Consider the following 24,672-nt stretch of genomic DNA (forward strand, 5'->3'; position numbering starts at 1 on the left):
CTGAAATCATTTATTTATTTGGCTGCACCATGCGGCATGAGGGATCTTAGTTCCCCAACCAGGGATTGAACCTGTGCCCCCTGCATTGGGAGCGTGGAGTCTTCACCACTGGACCATCAGGGAAGTCCCTAAATCATTTAACTTTTATGAGCTATGGATTTCTTACCTGCAAAATGGATGAGTTGATAACTCCTGTCTCACAGCCTTTTTGGTTGTATTGAGTAAAATAAAGTGAGAGTTACCTAGCCTTCAATAAATGTTAACTTTTCTTTTTCCTTAAATTTTTTTTTATTTACTGTTTTACAAAAACTATTTTAATTTTTAGAAATTCCATATATTTGGCAACCACAGCCAAGGCCAGTCTCATCTGTGCTTGGCTTTTATAAGCTCTTATTTTATCTCCTAATGCCAAGGACTTGTTCAAAGTCTGTCTGAAGATGAGCTCTGGTGAGCAATTTGATAGCTGCTGCTGTGAGATGAAAATCCTACCCTGAATAAATGTTAATTTGAATGTGAATGGTAAGAATGTTGATAAATGGAACCTGAAATAAACCCCAGATTATATTTTTAAAGTTTTTTTTACTTTATTGAGCTATAATCCATGTACCATACAATTTGCCCATTTGAAGTGTACAGTTCAGTGCTTTTTTATTCACAGAATTGTGCAGCCATTGTCACAGTCAATTTTAGATCATTTTCATTACCTGCAAAAGAAACATGTACCCTTTAGCAGCCACCCATACTTCTCCCATCTCCACCAGCCCTAGGCAACCAGTAATCTATCTTCTTTTTTTAAAATATAAATTTCTTTCTTTCTTTTCTTTCTTTCTTTCTTTCTTTCTTTCTTTCTTTCTTTCTTTCTTTCTTTCTTTTCTTTCTTTCTTTCTTTTCTTTCTTTCTTGTTGGGTCTTTGTTGCTGCGCGCAGGCTCTTTCTAGTTGCGGCGAGTGTGGGCTATTCTTCGTTGTGGTGTGTGGGCTTCTCATTGTGGTGGCTTCTCTTGTGGAGCACGGGCTCTGGGCACACGGGCTTCAGCAGTTGTGTCACGTGGGCTCAGTAGTTGTGGCTTGCGGGATTTAGAGCGCAGGCTCAGTAGATGTGGCACACGGGCCGAGTTGCTCCGCGGCATGTGGGATCTTCCTGGACCAGGGTTCAAACCCATGTCCCCTGCATTGGGAGGGGGATTCTTAACCACTGTGCCACCAGGGAAGTCCACTAATCTATCTTCTACAGTAGATTTGCCTATTCTGGATATTTCATATAAAAGTTATCATATAGTAGTTGGCTTTTTATGACCAGACTTCTTTCATTTAGTATAATGTTTTCAAGGTTCATCCATGTTGTAGCATGTATCAATACTTCATTCCTTTTTACTGCAAAATATTCCATTGTATGGATATACCACATTTATTTATCTATTCATCAGTTAATAGACATTTGGGTAGTTTCTGCTTTTTAGCTATTATGAATAATGCTGCTGTGAACATTTGTATATGGAGTTTTTGCGTGGATATTTGTTATATGTTTTCATTTCCCTTAGGTAGAAGAAATAAATTCTAGGAGTGAAATTGCTGGATCACAGGGTAATTTTATGTTTAACCCTTTGAGGAACTTCAGACTGTTTTGCAAAGTGGCTGCACCATTTTATTCCCCCCAGCAGTGTATGAGGGTTCCGGTTTCTCCACATCCTCTCCACCACTTGTCTTTTTTATTTTGGTCATCCTAGTGAATGTGAATTGAATGGTGTTTCACCGTGATTTGGTTTGTATTTCCTTGATGGCTAATGATGCTGAGTGTCTTTTCATGTATTTATTATCCATCTTATTACTATTTTTATGTACCTCTCTATGTTTTACTACCTAGCTAGGTAATATCCTTCTTTAATAAGATGGTGCTCTGTACCTAAAGGTGCTTATTAATACTTACTGATTTGTTAGCTGATTATAAGAGGATCCCAGAAGAAGAAAAATATGGCTTCATTTTACCATTCTCTCCTTTTAAAATTACTTCTACATTATCACTAGTTGAATTGAAAGTTCTCAGAGAGGATATCCAGAATTGAGAGATTTTCATTTGAAAATAATATTTAGTCTGTTTAGGGGAAGACTAGATTGAGGACATAAGATATTAATTACAAAATAATTAATGGCTAAATTGATTGCTGGTATGGATTATAGAGCACATACAATCTTGGCACTGGGGATATATCAGTGAATAAATTAAAGTCCCTGATTTCAATGGCACTCTAGTGGGCAGAGATATGAAAAATTAGGCAATGTATGGGGAAAGGGAGTTATTGAAAAGGAGTCTGTTTTACTTTTATTATTTATTTTATTTTTGGCTGTGCCACACAGCTTGCAGGATCTTAGTTTCCCAACCAGGCCTGAACCTGGGCCTCTGGCAATAAGAGTGCCAAGTCCTAACCACTGAACCGCCAGGGAATTCCCAGGAGGGGTCTCTTTTAGATATGATTGGTTGACCTAGGCCTTTTTGGTGAGGTGAAATTTGAGAAGAGATGTTATGAAATAAAGGAACACATCATATTAATAGTTTGAGGGAAGAATGCTTTAGGCAGAGAGAACGTAAGCATTAAATCCCTGAGGTGGGGTTGTGCTCAGTTTATCAATGAACAACAAGGAGGGAAAGAATGTTCCTGCTGTTCACATTAAGGAGTCCAATGCTTGCATATTCTTGGTCTTTGCTTTTGGCCACTTCAGAGTGGTTCCCAAACAACATGAATGTTGGTGTTAAAATTTAATTTTACTGCAGTGTGGCTGAAGTGTAATGAGCAAAGAGGACAGTGGTAGTGGGTAAGATCAGATAGGTAGAATGGATCCGGATTACATGGTGTCTTGTAGCCCATGGTAATAACCTTTATTTTATTCTGGTTGAGATGAGAAACCATTGCAGGATTTCGAACAGAGTAGAGTGACATGCTCTAATTGAATTTAAAAGGATCATTTTGGCTTCTGAGGAGAGAGGGATAGGGGATGGATAGGGCAAGGGCAGAAGCAGGGGAATCAGATAGGAAGCTGTAGCAAGAGTTAGGGAATGAGATAAAGGAAGCTTGAGACAGTGTGGTAGCAGTAGAGGTGGTAAGAAATTGTTGGAATCAGGATATGTTTTGAAAGTAGAGCTGACAGAATTTGCTGATAGATTGAGGATTATGAGATTAAGAAAATAGTCAATGGAAGGTTTTTGACTTGAGTGACTATAAGATTGGAGTTGCTGTTTTCAGAGATGGGAAAGACTGGCAGGTGCAGGTTTGTAGAGGGAGGTCAAGTGTTTGATTTTAGACATATTACATTTCAGATGGCTGTAAGACAACCAAAAGGAGATGTTGGGTAGGCAGTTGGATATACAAGTCTGGAATTCAGAGAAGTCCAGGTCAGAAATGGAAATCATTAGTATATGTAAAGTCATGGAGTAGATGTGATCACCCAAGAAATGTGTATAGATAGAGCAGAGAAGAGATCTGACATTTGAGCTCTGGACACGCTGACCTAGGTGGTGGTGGGGCGGGGGTAGGGTTGAGAAGATCAAAGGATCAGCCAGTGAAGTACAAGAAGAATCAAGAGAAAGTAGAATACCAGAGGTCAACTAGTTTGGGGGGTAATGGCAGGTGTCCCAGCTTGGTTGCCTGGAGACCTAGAGTCTGATTATTTTTCTGTTCTAAATAACTGTGGGACATTGGACAGTTCACTTACCTTTTTGGGCCTTAGAGTGATCTCTGAAGTGAAAGCCTTGACTAGATTGTCTCTAAACTTTTTCTCATTGTCATAATTTCTCATCATATTTATATAACACATTATAGTTTGCATAAAACATTTTCATGTGTTTATTGGATTTAATCATCATAATAGATCTATGGGCCTTATTTTTTTATACCCACTTTACAGATTAAAATTAAAGAAGTTTAGAGACTTGTCCAAAGTCACACAGTCATAGTCAGTTAGAGACTTGAACCCACATCTGCCTGATTGCAAAGCCAGTGCTCCTTATGCTATGTAACAAGTACTTTTTTTTTTTTTTTTGCGGTACGCGGGCCTCTCGCTGTTGTGGCCTCTCCTGTTGCGGAGCACAGGCTCCAGACGCGCAGGCCCTGCGGCCATGGCTCACAGGCCCAGCCACTCCGCGCCATGTGGGATCTTCCCGGACTGGGGCACGAACCCGTGTCCCCTGCATCGGCAGGCGGACTCTCAACCACTGCGCCACCAGGGAAGCCCTGTAACAAGTACTTTTTTACACTAATATTCTAGAGCTCTGTGATTTTGATCACAGGATTCATTCATTGATTCACTGAATATTTGTTGAGCACCTGCAATGTACTAGTCACTGTTCTAAGCACAGGGGATACAGTTGTGATCAAGAAAAAGTCCTTGTCCTCAAAAATCTTTCATTCTAGGGGCTTTCCTGGTGGCGCAGTGGTTGAGAGTCCGCCTGCTGATGCAGGGGACACGGGTTCGTGCCCCGGTCCGGGAAGATCCCACATGCCGCGGAGCAGCTAGGCCCGTGAGCCATGGCCGCTGAGCCTGCACGTCCGGAGCCTGTGCTCCGCAACGGGAGAGGCCACAACAGTGAGAGGCCTGCGTACCGCAAAAAAAAAACCAAAAACCAAAAAACTTTCATTCTAGTGGGAGAGACTGACAGTAAGCAAACAAATAAACTAATAAATAATACAATTTTAGTGTCATAATAAAAAAATAAAGCAAAGTAAGGGAACAGTATATGTTGGGGGGGATGATCAAGAAAAGCTTCTCTGAAGAGATGGCGTTTGAGCAGAGCCCTGAATGATCTAGAGTAGAAAACGTTGAGAAGATGTGAAGGTAGAGGAAATAGCAAGCAGAAAGGTCCAGAGGTAGGAGTCTGCTAGCTGTGTTTGAGGAACCTCAAGAAGGCCACTATTGGTTGGACAGGAGGTTGACAAACAATGCATAGAGCTTTGGAATCATTTAGCCCTGGGGGGTCATTTCTGACTCCTGTCACTTAATTTGCTGTGTGACTGGGCAGAGTACCTGACTTTTCTGAGTTTTAATTTCCTTATATACAAAATGGAGATAAAAGAAAGGGTGTCTTGAGAATTAAAAGACAGTATATGTACAACACCTAGAATGTTGCCTGGCACGTTACTTTATTAAATATATGTTTACTGCACATCTACTATTATCAGCTGTGTCATTAGACACTCATTCCACTATCATCTGGTAAATTCAGTTCGTTTTTCTCTGTTTTTTCAAGTTATTTTACTCTGTTTTATCAAGTTGTTCTAGTCAGCAGATCTTAAAGTTCTATTCTTGTGCCTGGGCTCTGCTAGGCATTCTCCCTGAACTCACCTTTGTATTGAAAAATCAAGGAAGAAAGTGTTGGACTGAAAAGAAAATGATTTAGAAGTTGATGAGTAGGTACAAAAGTAAGGGCTTGGGATTCTGGTAATTGCAGCCTCTGATATATTCATTTATTTTGGAAGGAAACTACCTGTGCATTTCTGTCATCTTTCCTCATCACTGAATGCTAGCTCTACTCCGGCACTTCCCAGCCAGGCTTCCTGCTGACCCAAACCTGCTTGCCTTAGGAAAATCAGATAGGAGCCAAGTCCTCCATCCTTATAAGACCATCTGTTTTCAGAGCCACAGCTGCTATCCTTACAATTGCAACCCAACACAACTGGAATGATTTATTCATCTCCAGGTAACATTTGTGCACCAGGCTTCCAGCAAACTATAGTATCAGCTTTACACTTAATGAAGCATCCAGCACAGGTGGGGAGCTGTACCGTAAAGGATGCTTCTGGCTTACGAATGGCTGATGGACAGGTAGAGGTAAGCTCTTAATCCTGAACGTGTGGCCAGGGAGAGTAGAGTAAATACTGGGCAATAAGGGAGCATTTCTTGTCCAGTAAAGAGTCTCGATTGTATATACAATATTCCTGGAATTTCAAGATAGTATAACTCATCTTTAAGTTAAATGTTGTACCGCTGTTGAGTTAGGTGAGAAAATTAAAATCCAGAAAGGGGAAGAAAGAGACTTCATTTAAGCTGCATACCAGTTTGGCACAGTTAAGTCTAGAACTCAGGTATTCCATTTCCCAGCCCACTGTTTACCTCCACATGTTTCATTGTGCAGTGAAAAACTTTAAAGCAAAAATGAGATGGCATTATTATTTTTTTGCTCAGTTTATAACTTTCTGATACTGTGAACAAATCACAACTTTTGTCCCTTAATAACTAAATGACCGAGTTGCTAATTTTTTTGAACCTCTCTTCTTATATATAAAATGAGGATAATTAACACTTGTTCTGAATTATTTTATGGATTAAGCAAGGTAAAGTATACAAAAGCTGTTTAGGTTATTTTTATTAATCAGCAGATACTAAACAAATGCTAATTTGTCTTTTTCAGTTCACTTGAGCAGACACTGGTTAAACATCTACTTTGTGCCAGCTCAGTTTCTAGACTCTTTACTTACATTATCTTTTTCTTTTTTTTTAGAATAAATTTATTTATGTTTGGATGCGTGGGGTCTTCTTTGCTGAGCGCAGGCTTTCTCTAGCTGCGGCAAGCGGGGGCTACTCTTCGTTGCAGTGCACGCACGGGCTTCTCATTGCAGTGGCTTCTCGTTGCAGAGAACGGGCTCTAGGCGTGTGGGCTTCAGTAGGCATGCGGGCTTCAGTAGTTGTGGCACAGGGCTCAGTAGCTGTGGCTTGAGGGCTCTAGAGTGTAGTTGTGGCGCATGGGCCTAGTTGCTGTGTGGCATGTGGGATCCTCCTGGACCAGGGCTTGAACCCTTGTCCCCTGCCTTGGCAGGCAGATTCTTAACCACTGCTCCACCAGGGAAGTCCCACGTTATCTTATTTAACCTTTAGTTTCCTTTCTTTCTCCCCTTATTATATTTATGATCTAATTGATACAATAGTACTCTTTTTCCATAACAAAATACTTCTATAGTGAAATCTCTGTAACCGAGCACAGTTGTTGCAAACAAGTGATTCTTGCTTTAGAAAAATCTATAGTGTTAGTATGAACCTGTGATGATATCTGTGGACCAGTGCAGGTAGAGCTAGTCTATGAGTCTTGGCTTCTGCCCCTCCTACAAGATGCTTTGGGGACCCTGTGTTTAGAGGGCAAGTCATAACTATGACAGCACTCTTTGTCACCTCACAGAAAGTTTCTGTTTCGGAATGCTTGGTTTTAGTGAATTGCTTCCTTTTCCACCTTAGGTTTTAGGCTCTTTAACAAGCCATCTTCTTCTCAAATCCAATTTTCCTTTACCACCAAGGGCTTGTAGACAGTAGTTCAGATGGAGAAAAAAGCTTTCTCCAGTTCCTGGTGGTTCTGTAAGAGTGAGAAGTCCTCAGGGAGAGGTTGCATCTGCTTAATGGAATTCATTTGTGATGTGTGCCTGACTAGGCTGTATTTTACCAGGCACTCTGCTGGGGCTGGCTGAGGAGACGAGATTTAGAAATGGAGATCTGTCAACATGAGTTTTGGCTATTTCTGTACTTGCCAGTATCAGCTAGGGCTCCAAAGAGCTTGTTGGAATCGATGTTGCTGCTGCTGCTTATTTTCTTTTTCCTTTTCCTTTTCCTCTTCTCGTCTTTTCTTCTTTCTTTTCTTTTTGCTGCCTGTGTCTATTGTCCAAGTTTTCCATCTGCACCTGGTTCTTCTGTTTGGTTGTTTTTCTAGGTTGTTGATCTGTTCAATGAGTGGCTCAGTATAATGCAGTTCAACGACTAAGTGGAGATTTAGTAATGACTAAAATAAGGTACAGGGAAACCTAGTGTGAGGTGTAGTAGAAAAGCATTGGTAAACCCATAGACATGTGGCTTCAAATCTCAGCTTTGCCTTATACCTGCTCTGTGATCTTGGGTAAATCATTTGTTCTCTTTGAGAAATAGTTTCTTCATCTCTAAAAATGGGAATATAAATCTGCTTTGCTCAAAGTTGTGGTGAGGATTAAATGAGAGATTAAATGAGAGAAATGAGGAAAGAATCAAGCATTAAGTTGGTGCTTGTTAAATATTCCTTTCCATCTTTCCTCCCATCTCCTTGAAGGAGTGTACATGGGAAAATCAGACATGTATACAAATGAGTGTGTATGAGTGTGTGTGTGTTCTCATGTATCTATGTGTTAGTTTAATATAGCTCTGAGAAATGGCAGAAAATTGCCCTAGTCATTGGGAATTGGGAGGTGAGGGCTTGGGGTTGATGCATATCTTCCTTAAAACCAGGCTGAGAGACATACTCTGATACAAGGTAACATAACACAATCTTTGTGCCTTTAAAGAAGACCTTAGGGGAGAAATAGAAAGAACCTGGTGGTGGAGGCCTTGGGATGCTACATTCCTCAGGGGGATCATTAGAGTGTCTCTGGTAGCTACTGGTCTCTTAGAGGTAGAATAATCTGCTTCACAGTAAGCTGAGCGTTTGTAAGCGTGAGAGTTGCCTTTTAGGAACAGTTAGTACATAGCTTGGAAGGTTGTAGCCACCAACCTTCCCTTTCCCACCCCCAAAATCTGTTATATCATCATCAGAATGATCTTTTCCTAGATTCAAATCTAATCATCTTAATATGCTGTTAAAACTCTTCATTGGCTCCAAGTTGCCTTCAGGTTAGAGTCTAAATTCCTTGTATAACATACAAGGTCTTCCTTGATCTGATTTCTGCTCACCTCCTACTGCTCTTGCCTGTGCTCTAGTGACACTGCATTATTTGCAGCTTCTTAACCTCTCCATCCTCATGTATGTTGTGGCCCATGATAGTCTTTCTGCTGTGCTGTACTCTTTCCTGTTCTTCTGTTTTACTTGACGCTCTCTACTCTTTCTTTAAAACTCTTCTCAACTACTGTGTTTTCTGTGAAGTCTTCCCTGACTTCTGAAGGTGAGGTGCCATGGGATGAGAGACTTCCCTTCTCTAGGTTCATCTAGAATTTTGTACATACAGATGTCTAACTACATGTAGCATCAGTGATTAGTAGGCACAGTGATGTCTCTTAATGCTTTTATGACCCATTGGTTTCTTTATTTTAGTGCCTTCATTGGGACACTCAATCCATCCTTATGTAGATCTATACACAACAGATATCTTTAGAATTAGAAAAATAAATGCAGATACAATATAGCTCCTTCCCAGACTTAGCAAACTCTATTTTACTATATGCTTCTTATCCCTGATGAAGTGAATAGCCATCAGTAAAATGAACTATTAAGTTTGGAGGAGCTATTTATTATCAGGTTGATGGCATAAGTCCATCTGATCTGATTTTTTTTTTTTTTTTTGGCCATGCTGCGCGACTTGTGGGATCTTAGTTCCCTGACCAGGGATCAAACCTGGGCCCCCTGCAGTAGAAGTGCAGAGTCCTAACCACTGGACCGCCAGGGAATTCCCTGATCTGATTTTTTTTTTAAATAGACTATTGTATATTTTATTTTATTTTTCTTGATTGCTCCACCTTTTTATTGTATTTAACATCTTTATTGGAGTATAATTGCTGTACAATGGTGTGTTAGTTTCTGCTTTATAAAAAAGTGAATGAGCTGTACATATACATATATCCCCATAGCTCCTCCCTCTTGCATCTCCCTCCCATCCTCCCTATCCCACCTCTCTAGGTGGTCACAAAGCACCGAGCTGATCTCCCTGTGCTATGAGGCTGCTTCCCACTAGCTATCGATTTTACATTTGGTAGTATATATAAGTCCATGCCACTCTCTCACTTCATCCCAGCTTACCCTTCCCCCTCCCTGTGTCCTCAAGTCCATTCTTTATGTCTGCATCTTTATTCCTGTCCTGCCCCTAGGTTCTTCAGAACCATTTTTTTTTTTTAGATTCCATATATATGTGTTAGCATACGGTATTTATTTTTCTCTTTCTGACTTACTTCACTCTGTATGACAGTCTCTAGGTCCATCCACCTCACTACAAATAACTCAATTTCATTTCTTTTTATGGCTGAGTAATATTCCATTGTATATATGTGCCATTTCTTCTTTATCCATTCATCTGTTGATGGACACTTAGGTTGCTTCCATGTCCTGGCTATTGTAAATAGAGCTGCAGTGAACATTGTGGTACATGACTCTTTTTGAATTATGGTTTTCTCGGGGTATATGCCGAGTAGTGGGATTGCTGGGTCCTATGGTAGTTCTATTTTTAGTTTTTTAAGGAACCTCCATACTATTCTCCATAGTGGCTGTATCAATTTACATTCCCACCAACAATGCAAGAGGGTTCCCTTTTCTCCATACCCTCTCCAGCATTTGTTTGTAGATTTTTTGATGATGGCCATTCTGACTGGTGTGAGGTGTTACCTCATTGTAGTTTTGATTTGCATTTCTCTAATGATTAATGATGTTGAACATTCTTTCATGTGTTTGTTGGCAATCTGTATATCTTCTTTGGAGAAATGTCTATTTAGGTCTTCTGCCCATTTTTGGATTGGGTTGTTTGTTTTTTTGATATTGAGCTGTATGAGCTGCTTGTAAATTTTGGAGATTAATCCTTTGTCAGTTGCTTCGTTTGCAAGTATTTTCTCCCATTTGAGGGTTGTCTTTTCATCTTGTTTATGGTTTCCTTTGCTGTGCAAAAGCTTTTAAGTTTCATTAGGTCCCCTTTGTTTATTTTTGTTTTTGTTTCCATTTCTCTAGGAGTTGGGTCAAAAAGGATCTTGCTGTGATTTATGTCATAGAGTGTTCTGCCTTCATTTTCCTCTAAGTTTTATAGTGTCTGGCCTTACATTTAGGTCTTTAATCCATTTTGAGTTTATTTTTGTGTATGGTGTTAGGGAGTGTTCTGATTTTGTTCTTTTACATGTATGTCCAGTTTTCCCAGCACGACTTATTGAAGAGGCTCTCTTTTCTCCATTGTATATTATTGCTTCCGTTATCAAAAATAAGGTGACCATATGTGCGTGGGTTTATCTCTGGGCTCTCTGTCCTGTTCCATTCCTGATCTGATTTTTTAATCATTGGTAAACTTCGGCCAAGATAAGCATAATTGTTATGCTTTCTTTCAAATAACTTTTCACTTGCATCCTCAAATTTCTTCTGATATAAATAGGATCTGAATTCTGCTTTTCATTAGGAGTTTTCCCCAGATGTCTGGTAATCCTTGATTGTTTGTATTTTAAAATGGGATACTAAAAAACTGATTGGAAATTTTAAATATTTGGGTGGAGCTTACTGATTATGGACCTCAACTATAATGGTGATCTGCCTGGGCTATTTGCGGGGCAACTGCAATGTCAGTATCTTTAGATCTTTTTACTAGGGCTGGTCAGATTCTCTTGAAGGATCTTCTAGTCTCCTTCCTAGAGGTTATGGGCCTGGCTGCCAGTGGTCTGGAAGCTGGGGGGCGGGGGGCGCTGCAGGGGAAGGCTGTAGGGAGGCCCTCAATGTTCAGTTCGCTTAACACTATTATTTTCAGTATAGTAACCCTGCCTTCAACTGTGGTGCTCCCACATTATGAGTTTATTAGATATGTTTTTAAAGGAAGAGTGAGGCCCCAGGGACTCTACTGGTAGTCAAGTGTGAAGAATTAGAGGCAGTTAGTTTGGTTTTGAAGATGCTTTTTTTACTTACTTCCTAGTTCTCTGTGTGTTCCAGAAAGACAAGGTTAATTCCTAAGATGAGAATTCAGTGCAATAAGGAATAGTCCTCATTTGATCCTTATGGTAGCCCAGTGGGACAGGTAATATTTTTCCTATTTCCCCCCCAGGGAAATTGAAGCTCACTGAGATTAAATGACTTGTCCAAGGTCACTTGGCAAAATAAAGAGTGGCAGAGCTGGGACTCATTCTCTTCCTTTGACTCCAAATCCTACTCTCTGATTGCAGTGCATGATACTTCCTCCCTCAATATGAATGGGCTGCCAAAAGAGAAAATATGCCAGCCACATGGGTATTAGCAGTAGTTTGAACTGTTAGTAAACAGCCAAGTCCTCTTCCCTGGGAAGATTTCAGCTGATTAGAGTTCTCAGTCTATTTTTCCAATTTATGTAAAGGAGGAGGATAAAGAACTGTTGTGTTCGGACTTGCAACAAACTTTAATTCCTTTAGTGGAAGCACTAAAGATATACAGTTGCATTGCCAGTTTGGCACAAGGAAATACTTAAGCTCTCAAGTAGAAATAACTGAGTTTCTAGTACAGCTTAAATGTTCTGGACTCCAGGAGGGATTCATCATGAATCCGGGAGCGTTAAGGCTCTAAGATACATTCATTCTTGGGCTTGAAGGTTGAGTTTGTCTACACAATTCAGTAGAATAATTCTGTATACCTTTTTGAGCTCCTGCTTACTAGGAACAATAATAAACACTGGGAAATATCTTGCTTAGGAATCTCATGGTCCAGTTGGGAAGGGACATACAAACAAATAATTACATTATTTGTAAGAAATTAAGTGTAAGAAAGTACTATAATTGAGAGATATACAACAAGTGCTGAGCAAGGGATGATTCATTCTGCCCAGATCAAGGGTACAGGGAATGACTGGAGAAAACTTTACAGTGAAGATGATGATTGATTTGTGCTTTACAAGAAGGGTCAGATCTTTAGATAGATAGGAAATGAAGGGCATTGTAGGCAGAGGGAACAGTAAGTGCAAAATCCCAGAAAGAAGAAAGAGCTTGTTGTTTTGAGGGAAGCAGTGGGCAGCTTGATTCAGCTAGAACTAGAGAGTAAGGTAAACCAGGCCTCTTCTCTGGTCTAGGGCTCCAGGGTCCCTTCCTATCATGCTGTGCCAGCATCTGCTCACCATAGGCATATCCTTCCTAATATGCAAGTGTTCTCTGAAGCAGCCTGCATCTCCTGTCTATTCTTGCTTGCCTTTCTTCAGAGCTTATTTAGTATAATTACCTCTCTTCTCCAAACCTTTGTTGCCCTTTGAAAGCCAATGCAATTCCCTCCTAAGTTAATAACGACAAGTGTTCATCCATAATTTGTTTCTGTGTCGCTTCCTATTCTAGAAGGATTTTCCATTAGTGATATTTCTGATTATGCCCAGGGTGGAGGTTTATTGTTTGGTTACTTGCATTTCTTGAGCCTTGGTTATAGATTTATTTTCAAGTTAACCTTCTATTCAGCTCAGGAATCCTTCAGCTTAGAGAGTAAAGTGTGGTAAAATGAGACCACCTAGGAAGCATCTCTTACTAGAGAGATGAGCTAGTAATTTCTTTTTGTCTTGGTGTTTGTCACCCCTCCCTAGAACTTTCTCTTTTTTTAGTGTCTGTCTTCTCATCTAGATAGTGGACCATCTGAGAGCAGGGATTTATTATAGTTCATCTCTTGTGTTTTCAACAGCCAACATAGCGCCTGGACACAGAAGTGTTTGATACATGTTTATTATAGGAGTTCTAGTTTCAGGATATAGGAGTTCTAGTTTCAGTTCTACAAGTGTGTGACCTTGAGCAGATTACTGTCAATCTTTGAAACTGCAGTTTTCTTATCTGTAAAATACGGAGGCTGGACTCCGTGGGCAGTATCATAGCATTTATCCTACTTATAGCAGTCAGGGTCCGGTTGAAGTGATAGAAGTCACACCATTAATTTGAAACAGGTAAAATTTAATATAAAGAATTGTTAACTAGGTAAAAAGTAGTTAACTACTAAGAGAGATAAAAAGAGAACTCTGAGGTATAATAGAGGTGGTGACTGCAGAAAATGACTACCATCCCTAAGGCTGAGGGAAAAGCAAACAAGGAAGGAACTTACAAGCTTAAGGAAAGAGAGTTCCACAAGGCCAAGATTCTGAGGAGAGTGCATGGAATACACTCATAGGAATGTGCTGCTTATTGCTGTGGTGAAGAAACTGCCTAGAGGGCGCTCGCCTCAGAACCTGGAGAGCCCCTGTCTTCAAATCTACCATGTCCCCCTGTATGCTGATCTGCTTGCTGCCTTATAGAAAAACCAAACACTGGAAAAAGTCCTTTCTTTCTCCCTTAGCCTTGTAGTCTCCTTCCAGTACCTTTTATTGGCATAACCCGATGTGAACCAGCTGGGGAAGGAGAAATGTAGTCTGCAGAATCCAGTCAGAGTAGGGCAATGAAGAATTGGTTTGGAGCTGTAAGGTAAAAATTAACAATTTCTATATTGTAATAATCTGTTTCAATATTTGTCTTCCTCATTGCATCATGAGCTCGGTAGTCGCTGGAGTGTTGTCATATTTGTCTCTGCATTGACCCAGAATGGGCCTGGCACCTCAGAGTTGCTCAGTAAATACTGTTTGAATGAAGGAAAGTCTCTGTAAGATAGGGAAAATTAGGTGTTTATCTAGGTTGGCTTAAGTCTTATTATCTTGAAAGGGATTGGGGCTAGGCATCCTCCTCAGCAGTTAAAACCTTATTGAATGCTATTGTCTTGGGCCTATCGTGTGCATAGTTGCGTTAGATGCTAGAGTAAGGACAGGGAAAACATTCTGCAGTTAATATTCATATATTCTATGAAATTAAACATATTCCCTTTTCTAAAGGGTAACAATCTGAAATCTAGGTTAGGTGCTTTGTAATCAAGGGTATTCCTCAGAAGGGCAAGGAGACTAAGAGAGTCATGTGCAATTTAGTCCATTTCATCCCTACAGCCCATTGTATTATGCCCATTTTACAGATACAGGGCTTTCCCTGGTGGTCTGGTGGTTAAGACTCTGCGCTTCCACTGCAGGGGGTGCAGGTTTGATCCCTGGTCTGGGAACTAAGATTCCATGTGCCGTGAGGCCAAAAAAAAAAAGAAGAACCTCATATACAGAGAGAGAAACTGATGCTGGGCTTCCCTGGTGGTGCAGTGGTTAAGAATCTGCCTGCCAATGCAAGGGACATGGGTTCAAGCTCTGACCCGGGAAGATCCCACATGCCGTGGAGCAACTAAGCCCATGCATCACAACTACTGAGCCTTAGCTCTGGAGCTCGCAAGCCACAACTCCTGAGCCCACGTGCCACAACTGCTGAAGCCTGCATGCCTTGAGCCCATGCTCTGCAACAAGAGAAGCCACGACAATGAGAAGCCCACGCACCACTATGAAGAGTAGCCCCTGCTCACCACAACTAGAGAAAGCCTGCGCACAGCAACGAAGACCCAACACAGCTAAAAATAAATAAATTAATTAATTAAAAAAAAAAAAGAAACTGATGCTGAGGGATTTGACCAAAGTTATACAGTTAATAAGTGGCAAAGCTAGTCCAGGCTTGACTGTTTTAAAATTTGAACAGGGTGATATTCTCTCTCTTTTCCCCAGCTTATGAGGGCAAGCACAGAGTTTTTGTTAGCTGATGGCAATAGAAACCTGTGGAACTGATTTCTGTTTCTGGCTGTTTGGGGCTGAGCAAGTAACAACAGAACGAAATAGCAGCACTTGCAAGGCTGCAATCATAGTGTTTGCTAGTAATTGGCCTTTTGAATAAGCCAGTTTGAGCCTGTGCTTCAGACACCTGATTTGTGAAGCAGTTGCTATCTGGCAACAGGGTATTCTTCTTCCTCTTTTTTTTTTTTTAAAAATCCCACACTAGCAGCTCACAAAAGAGTTCTGATGCATTCCTTGCAACATTAAGCTTCTTTTCTCTTGCTCTTCCAGGTTTCTTCCCTTTTCTGGGGCCTGAAACTAGATAGACTGCTTAATTATTATTAGGAAGCAAAATTTATGAGGCTGGTAGTGTTTCTTGCTTCTGGGCCAGCACACACAAAGCCTTTAAGTAAGTTATTTAGGGTTGAGTGTCAGTTGTTCCTTTCTCAGGTCATCAGCCAGGCAGAGTTCGGGACCCTGATGCCTGTCTCATTGCCTGAAGGGTCAGAATATTGCAGATGGCCTGGGAGAGATACTCTTACAGGAAAAGTTTTCCATTAAAAGCACTGGAAGAGGCTGGTGATGTCAGGATTTGCTAATCAAATTATTCATCTGGTTATTTTGTGATTATCCATTGGGATGCCCACTGTGATTGGCTAATGTGGGAGTATGATTTCATCATGACAGTGAAAAGCTCTTGGACCAATGTCATCTATCCTTGGTTTCTTTTGTACTACCATTGACTAGGGAATCTTAGGATAGTCACCTTCCCCTTTGACTTTCCTGGGAGTAAATGCTGCTGCTTTACTGCTTTTCAGAAAAGATAACATTTATATTTTGGAAGGAGCTGAAGAAGGAGTCTATACATGTCATTTATTTTTAACTGCATACTCATTGGAGTTGAAGTCTTACTTTCATTTTGTGGTTTAGTATCAAACAAGAAAGGGGATGTAGTAGAACTAGTATGGGCTTTAATAGCAGAACCACCTGGCAAAACCCTATTTTGCTACTTAATAACTTAATAGTTATTTATACTGTCTGAGCTTCAGTTTCCTTATCATTAAAATGAGAATAGTAATACATAATAACAACAATAATAGTGATCCACAATTTTGGGTAAGTGAATTTCTGTGAACCTCAATTTATTTATCTGTAAAATGGAGGCAGTAATTCCTCAGTAATAGGTTTGGTTTGAGAAAGAAACTGGCTAACCTAAATGGAAGTGTCTAGTGGAGTGACTGGCACATAGTATTTGTGAAAGTTAAGTGCTAAATAAATGGCTATGACTGTTCTTAGGAGATCTGAAGGAAAAGATTCCTGAGGGTAGCATAGTTCCTGTGGGATGGGTCAGGGCTTAATAAATATTCATTGATTAATTCTTTCAGTAGGGAGCTCTTGTCATTTCCTTTAAGGGCAGTTTTACTTGATCTGCTGGTGTTCTTTCTCCTACCATCATTTCTCCAGACAGAGCTACGGAGTTGTTTCCCCTGAGAGTTTCCTTCCTAAGCTATAGTCTTGATTTTGTTGTTCCAAGTTGCTCTCTATAGAGAAAGTGGGGTACAAAGTCTGAGTTGTGGTTCAAAACCTAGTAGTGTGTATTTCTGGGTCAGTGTTTCGTATATAAGATCAAGGCGGGTTTGTCAGAGGTCTTTAAGGAGATGTGATCATGCTGTTATTTTGCTATTTCTTTGGTATATACCAAGAGGGAGGGCTGGGCAGTAAAAAAATGTTTTATGGACCAGTAAACTAGATACCTCCGTAAAGCTGGCCTGTGATCTACTTAACCTCTTCAGGCAAGAGACTCTGGCGAGTGTAAATTCCAACTGTTTTAGTACAGGGTTTCATTTCTCTTTTTGTCACAGAATTATAGAATCCTTAGAGATCTTCAGAAGCTGAAACACAGAGATTAGAGGGCTTAAGTCATGTGGTAAAAACAGAACCTATATTTCTTCCTTTTAACTCTCTTCCTGTAGTTTTTTGGAAAATTAGTGGTTTATTTCATAGAATGTCTAGCCAACAATAAACAGTTTATTTTTGAGAATACTCTGATTTTCCTTCTTACGAATGCTACAGGATTGTATTGAGCTGTGAAGTTTACAAGGTTCTTTCATGGCCAGTGTTGCCCTTCTCTTCACACCTTTGTGCCATAAGCAAGTCAAATACTCTTAATGATTTGAGTTTTTCTTCTTTTTTTTTTAAAAAAAAAAAACTGATGAGAAAATTGAGGCCCAGAGAGGGGAGATGACTTGTTCAGAGTCACATAGTGAGTGAATGGTAGGGTTAGTATTAGCAAGAAGGCCATTTTATTTTTAGGTTTTTGATTATCCCTGGGAATATTGTCATACCTTGTCATCACTGGATATTATTACTCTCTAAAATTTTTGCATGTCTGTTGAGAGAAAAATATCTTATTGTTTTAATTTTCATCTCCCTAGTGAAGTTAAATATTTTTTCATGTTTATTGGCCATTTGTAGTTGTTCTGTGAATTTTATGTCATTTATTGCACATTTTCTGCTGGTTTCTTTTTTTTTTTTAACATTTTTATTGGAGTATAATTGCTTTACAATGGTATGTTAGTTTCTGCTTTTTAACAAAGTGAATCAGTTCTACATATACATATATTCCCATATCTCTTCCCTCTTGTGTCTCCCTCCCTCCCACCCTCCCTATCCCACCCCTCTAGGTGGTCACAAAGCACCGAGCTGATCTCCCTGTGCTATGTGGCTGCTTCCCACTAGCCAACTATTTTACATTTGGTAGTGTATATATGTCCATGCCACTCTCCCACTTTGTCCCAGCTTACCCTTCCCCCTCCCCATATCCTCAAGTCCATTCTCTAGTAGGTCGGCGTCTTTATTCCCGTCTTGCCCCTAGGTTCTTCATGACCATTTTTTTTTTTTAGATTCCATATATATGTGCTAGCATATGGTATTTGTTTTTCTCTTTCTGACTTACTTCACTCTGTGTGACAGACTCTAGGTCCATCCATCTCACTACGAATAACTTGATTTCGTTTCTTTTCATGGCTGAGTAATATTCCATTGTATATATGTGCCACTTCTTCTTTATCCATTCATCTGTTGATGGACACTTAGGTTGCTTCCATGTCCTGGCAATTGTAAATAGAGCTGCAATGAACATTGTGGTACATGACTCTTTTTGAATTATGGTTTTCTCAGGGTATATGCCCAGTAGTGGGATTGCTGGGTCGTATGGTAGTTCTATTTTTAGTTTTTTAAGGAACCTCCATACTGTTCTCCATAGTGGCTGTATCAACTTATATTCCCACCAACAATGCAAGAGGGTTCCCTTTTCTCCACACTCTCTCCAGCATTTATTGTTTGTAGAGTTTTGGGGGTTTTTTTTTTGCGGTACGCAGGCCTCTCACTGTTGTGGCCTGTCCTGTTGCGGAGCACAGGCTCCGGACACGCAGGCTCAGTAGCCATGGCTCACGGGCCTAGCTGCTCCGCGGCATGTGGGATCTTCCTGGACTGGGGCACGAACCCGTGTCCCCTGCATTGGCAGGCGGACTCTCAACCACTGTGCCACTGGGGAAGCTCTGTTTGTAGAGTTTTTGATGAAGGCCATTCTGACTGGTATGAGATGATATCTCATGTTTTTTTTTGCGGTACGCAGGCCTCTCACTGTTGTGGCCTCTCCCGTTGCAGAGCACAGGTTCCGGACGCGCAGGCTCAGTGGCCATGGCTCACAGGCCCAGCCGCTCCGCGGCATGTGGGATCTTCCTGGACCGGGTCACGAACCCATGTCCCCTGCATCGGCAGGCGGACTTTCTACCACTGCGCCACCAGGGAAGCCCCTCATTGTAGTTTTGATTTACATTTCTCTAATGATTAATGATGTTGAGCATTCTTTCATGTGTTTGTTGGCAATCTGTATATCTTCTTTGGAGAAATGTCTATTTAGGTCTTCTGCCCATTTTTGGATTGCGTTGTTTGTTTTTTTTATATTGAGCTGCATGAGCTGCTTGTAAATTTTGGAGATTAATCCTTTGTCAGTTGCTTCATTTGCAAATATTTTCTTCCATTCTGAGGGTAGTCTTTTCGTCTTGTTTATGGTTTCCTTTGCTGTTCAAAAGCTTTGAAGTTTCATTAAGTCCCATTTGTTTATTTTTATTTCCATTTCTCTAGGAGGTGGGTCAAAAAGGATCTTGTGATTTATGTCATAGAGAGTTCTGCCTATGTTTTCCTCTAAGAGTTTGATAGTGTCTGGCTTTATATTTAGGTCTTTAATCCATTTGGAGTTTATTTTTGTGTATGGTGTTAGGGAGTGTTCTAATTTCATTCTTTTACATGTAGCTGTCCAGTTTTCCCAGCACGACTTATTGAAGAGTCTGTCTTTTCTCCAATATATATTCTTGCCTCCTTTATCAAAGATAAGGTGACCGTATGTGCGTGGGTTTATCTCTGGGCTTTCTATCCTGTTCCATTGATCTATATTTCTGTTTTTGTGCCAGTACCATACTGTCTTGATTACTGTAGCTTTGCAGTATAGTCTGAAGTCAGGGAGCCTGATTCCTCCAGCTCCGTTTTTCGTTCTCAAGAGTGCTTTGGCTATTTGGGGTCTTTTGTGCTTCCATACAAATTGTGAAATTTTTTGTTCTAGTTCTGTGAAAAATGCCACTGGTAGTTTGATAGGGATTGCATTGAATCTGTAGATTGCTTTGGGTAGTTTAGTCATTTTCACAATGTTGATTCTTCCAATCCAAGACCATGGTATATCTCTTCATCTGTTTGTATCATATTTAACTTCTTTCATCAGTGTCTTACAATCTTCTGTATACAGGTCTTTTGTCTCCTTACGTAGGTCTATTCCTAGATATTTTATTCTTTTTGTTGCAATAGTAAATGGGAGTGTTTTCTTTTTTCTTTCTAATTAATTTTATTTATTTTTGGCTGCGTTGGGTCTTTGTTGCTGCACGCGGGCTTTCTGTAGTTGTGGTGAGCGGGGGCTACTCTTCTTTGTGGTGTGCGGACTTCCATTGTGGTGGCTTCTCTTGTTGCGGAGCATGGGCTTTAGGCACACAGGATTCAGTAGTTGTGGCACATGGGCTTAGTTGCTCCGCGGTATGTGGGATCTTCCCAGACCAGTGCTTGAACCCTTGTGCCTTGCATTGGCAGGCGGATTCTTAACCACTGCGCGACAAGGGAAGTCCTGGGAGTGTTTTCTTAATTTCACTTTCAGATTTTTCATCATTAGTGTGTAGGAATGCAAGAGATTTCTGTGCATTAATTTTGTATCCTGCTACTTTACCAAATGCATTGATTAGCTCTAGTAGTTTTGTGGTAGCATCTTTAGGATTTTCTATGTATACTATCATGTCATCTGCAAACAGTGACAGCTTTACTTCTTGTTTTCCAATTTGGATTCCTTTTTATTTCTTTTTCATCTCTGATTGCAATGGCTAAAACCTCCAAAACTATGTTGAATAATAGTGGTGAGAGTGGGCAACCTTGTCTTGTTCCTGATCGTAGTGAAAATGGTTTCAGTTTTTCACCATTGAGGACAATGTTGGCTGTGGGTTTGTCATGTATGGCCTTTATTATGTTGAGGTAAGTTCCCTCTATGCCGACTTTCTGGAGGCTTTTTATCATAAATGGGTGTTGAATTTTGTCGAAAGCTTTCTCTGCATCTATTGAGATGATCATATAGTTTTTATTGTTCAATTTGCCAGTATGATGTATCACATTGAATGATTTGCATATACTGAAGAATCCTTGCATTCCTGGGATAAACCCCACTAGATCATGGTGTATGATCTTTTTAATTTGCTGTTGGATTCTGTTTACTAGTATGTTGTTGAAGACTTTTGCATCTGTGTTCATCAGTGATATTGGCCTGTAGTTTTCTTTCTTTGTGACATCTTTGTCTGGTTTCGGAATCAGGGTGATGGTGGCCTTGTAGAATGAGTTTAGGAGTGTTCCTCCCTCTGCTATATTTTGGAAGAGTTTGAGAAGGATAGGTGTTAGCTCTTCTCTGTTTTTTTGTTTTTTTGCGGTACGCGGGCCTCTCACTGTTGTGGCCTCTCCCGTTGCGTAGCACAGGCTCCAGATGCGCAGGCTCAGCGGCCATGGCTCACGGGCCCAGCTACTCCACGGCATGTGGGATCTTCCTGGGCCGGGGCAGGAACCCGCATCCCCTGCATCGGCAGGCGGACTCCCAACCACTGCGCAACCAGGGAAGCACTTCTATAACTGTTTGATGGAATTCGCCTGTAAAGCCATTTGGTCCTGGGCTGTTGTTTGTTGGAAGATTTTTAATCACAGTTTCAATTTCAGTGCTTGTGATTGGTCTGTTCATATTTTCTGTTTCTTCCTGGTTCAGTTTCAGACAGTTGTGCATTTCTAAGAATTTGTCCATTTCTTCCAGGTTGTCCATTTTATTGGCATATAGTTGCTTGTAGTAATTTCTCATGATCCTTTGCATTTCTGCAGTGTCAGTTGTTACTTCTCCTTTTTCATTTCTAATTCTATTGATTTGAGTCTTCTCCCTTTTTTTCTTGATGAGTCTGGCTAATGGTTTATCATTTTTGTTTATCTTCTCAAAGAACCAGCTTTTGGTTTTATTGATCTTTGCTATTGTTTCCTTCATTTCTTTTTCATTTATTTCTGATCTGATCTTTATGATTTCTTTCCTTCTGCTAACTTTGGGGGTTTTTTGTTCTTCTTTCTCTAATTACTTTAGGTGTAAGGTTAGGTTGCTTATTTGAGATGTTTTTTGTTTCTTAAGGTAGGATTGTATTGCTGTAAACTTCCTTCTTAGAACTGCTTTCGCTGCATCCCATAGGTTTTGGGTTGTCGTGTTTTCATTGTCATTTGTTTCTAGGTACTTTTTGATTTTCTTTTTGATTTCTTCAGTGATCTCTTGGTAATTAAGTTGTGTATTGTTTAGCCTCCATGTATTTGTATTTTTTACAGTTTTTCCTATAATTGACATCTAGTCTTATAGCATTGAGGTCAGAAAAGATACTTGATACGATTTTAATTTTCTTAAATTTACCAAAGCTTGATTTGTGACCCAAGATATGATGTATCCTGGAGACTGTTCCATGAGCACTTGAGACGAAGTGTATTCTGTTGTCTTTGGATGGAATGTCCTATAAATATCAATTAAGTCCATCTGTTCTAATATGTCTTTTAAAGCTTGTGTTTCCTTAATTATTTTCATTTTGGATGATCTGTCCATTTGTGAAAGTGGGGTGTTAAAGTCCCCAACTATGATTGTGTTACTATCAATTTCCCCTTTTATGGCTGTTAGTATTTGCCTTATGTATTGAGGTGCTCCTATGTTGGGTGCATAAATATTTACAATTGTTATATCTTCTTTTTGGATTGATCCCTTGATCATTATGTAGTGTCCTTCTTTGTCTCTTGTTATAGTGTTTATTTTAAAGTCTATTTTGTCTGATATGAGAATTGCTAGTCCAGCTTTCTTTTGATTTCCATTTGCGTGGGATATCTTTTTCCATCCCCTCACTTTCAGTCTGTATGTGTCCCTATGTCTGAAGTGGGTCTCTTGTAGACAGCATATATATGGGTTTTGTTTTTGTATCCATTCAGCCAGTCTGTGTCTTTTGGTTGGAGCATTTAATCCATTTACATTTAAGGTAATTATTGATATGTATGTTCCTTTTACCATTTTCTTAATTGTTTTGGGTCTGTAATTATAGGTCTTTTCCTTCTCTTGTGTTTCTTGCCTAGAGAAGTTCCTTTATCATTTGTTGTAAAGCTGGTTTGGTGGTGCTGAAGTCTTAGCTTTTGCTTGTCTGTAAAAAGGACTTTAAATATGTCCTGCCAGTCCCTTCTGGCTTGCAGAGTTTCTGCTGAAAGATCAGCTGTTAACCTTATGGGGATTCCCTTGTGTGTAATTTGTTGTTTTTCCCTTGCTGCTTTTAATATGTTTTCTTTGTATTTAATTTTTGACAGTTTGATTAATATGTGTCTTGGCGTGTTTCTCCTTTGATTTATCCTGTATGGGACTCTCTGTGCTTCCTGGACTTGATTTACTATTTCCTTTCCCCTATTAGGGAAGTTTTCAACTATAATCTTTTCAAATATTTTCTCAGTCCCTTTCTTTTTCTCTTCTTTTTCTGGGACTCCTATAATTCGAATGTTGGTGCATTTAATGTTGTCCCAGAGGTCTCTGAGACTGTCCTCAGTTCTTTTCATTCTTTTTTCTTTATTCTGCTCTGCAGTAGTCCACTGTTTTATCTTCCAGGTCTCTTATTTTTTCTTCTGCCTCAGTTTTTCTGCTATTGATCCCTTCTAGAGAATTTTAAATTTCATTTATTGTGTTGTTCTTCACTGTTTGTTTGCTCTTTAGTTCTTCTAGGTCCTTGTTAAACGTTTCTTGTGTTTTCTGCATTTTATTTCCAAGATTTTGGGTCACCTTTACTATCATTATTCTGAATTCTTTTTCAGGTAGACTGCCTATTTCCCCTTCATTTGTTAGGTCTGGTGGGTTTTTACCTTGCTTCTTCATCTGCTGTGTGTTTCTCTGTCTTCTCATTTTGCTTAACTTACTGTGTTTGGGGTTTCCTTTTCACAGGCGGCAGGTTCATAGTTCCCATTGTTTTTGGTGTCTGCCCCCAGTGGCTAAGGTTGGTTCAGTGTGTTGTGTAGGCTTCCTGGTGGAGGGGACTAGTGCCTGTGTTCTGGTGGATGAGGCTGGATCTTGTCCTTTTGGTGGGCAGGTCCATGTCTGGTGGTGTGTTTTGGGGTGTCTGTGGCCTTATTATGATTTTAGGCAGCGTCTCTGCTAATGGGTGGCGTTGTGTTCCTGTCTTGCTAGTTGTTTGGCATAGGGTGTCCAGCCCTGTAGCTTTCTGGTCGTTGAGTGGAGCTGGGTCTTGGTGTTGAGATGGAGATCTCTGGGAGATTTTCGCCATTTGATATTATATGGAGCTGGGAGGTCTCTTGTGGACCAATGTCCTGAACTTGTCTCTCCCACCTTAGAGGCACAGCCCTGACCGCTGGCTGGAGCACCAAGAGCCTGTCATTCACATGGCTCAGAATAAAAGGGAGAAAAGAAAGAAAGAGAGAAAGAGAGAGAGAGAGGGAGGGAGGGAGGGAGGAAGGGAGGGAGGGAAGAACGGAGGGAGGGAGGGAGGGAGAGAGAGAAAGAAAAGAAAGAAAGAAGATAAAATAAAATAGTTATTAGAATAAGAAGTAAAAAACAATTTAAAAAATTTTTTTAAGTAATTAAAAAAAAGAAAGAAGAGAGCAACCAAACCAGAAGACAAATCCACCAATGATAATGGGCACTAAAAACTATCCAAAAAAAAAAACCAAACAAAAAAACGGACAGACAGAACCCTAGGACAAATTGTAAAAGCAAAGCTATACACACAAAAATCACACACAGAAGCATACAAATACACACAAAAAGAG

The 24,672-nt window shown here is 40.1% G+C and overlaps 1 protein-coding gene and 1 non-coding gene across 2 annotated transcripts in view; one reads left to right on the top strand and one right to left on the bottom strand.

Annotated features, from left to right (window-relative positions):
- The window catches only part of FAM168A (family with sequence similarity 168 member A), a 197,052-nt gene that overhangs the window by 59,487 nt on the left and 112,893 nt on the right, over positions 1–24,672 (top strand). The window lies entirely within an intron of this gene.
- Positions 9,306–9,378, bottom strand: TRNAR-UCU (transfer RNA arginine (anticodon UCU)). Its single transcript has one exon. It is a non-coding gene; the product is annotated as a tRNA-Arg (tRNA).

Source organism: Phocoena phocoena, chromosome 8 (assembly GCF_963924675.1).
Source record: "Phocoena phocoena chromosome 8, mPhoPho1.1, whole genome shotgun sequence".
NCBI lineage: Eukaryota > Metazoa > Chordata > Mammalia > Artiodactyla > Phocoenidae > Phocoena > Phocoena phocoena.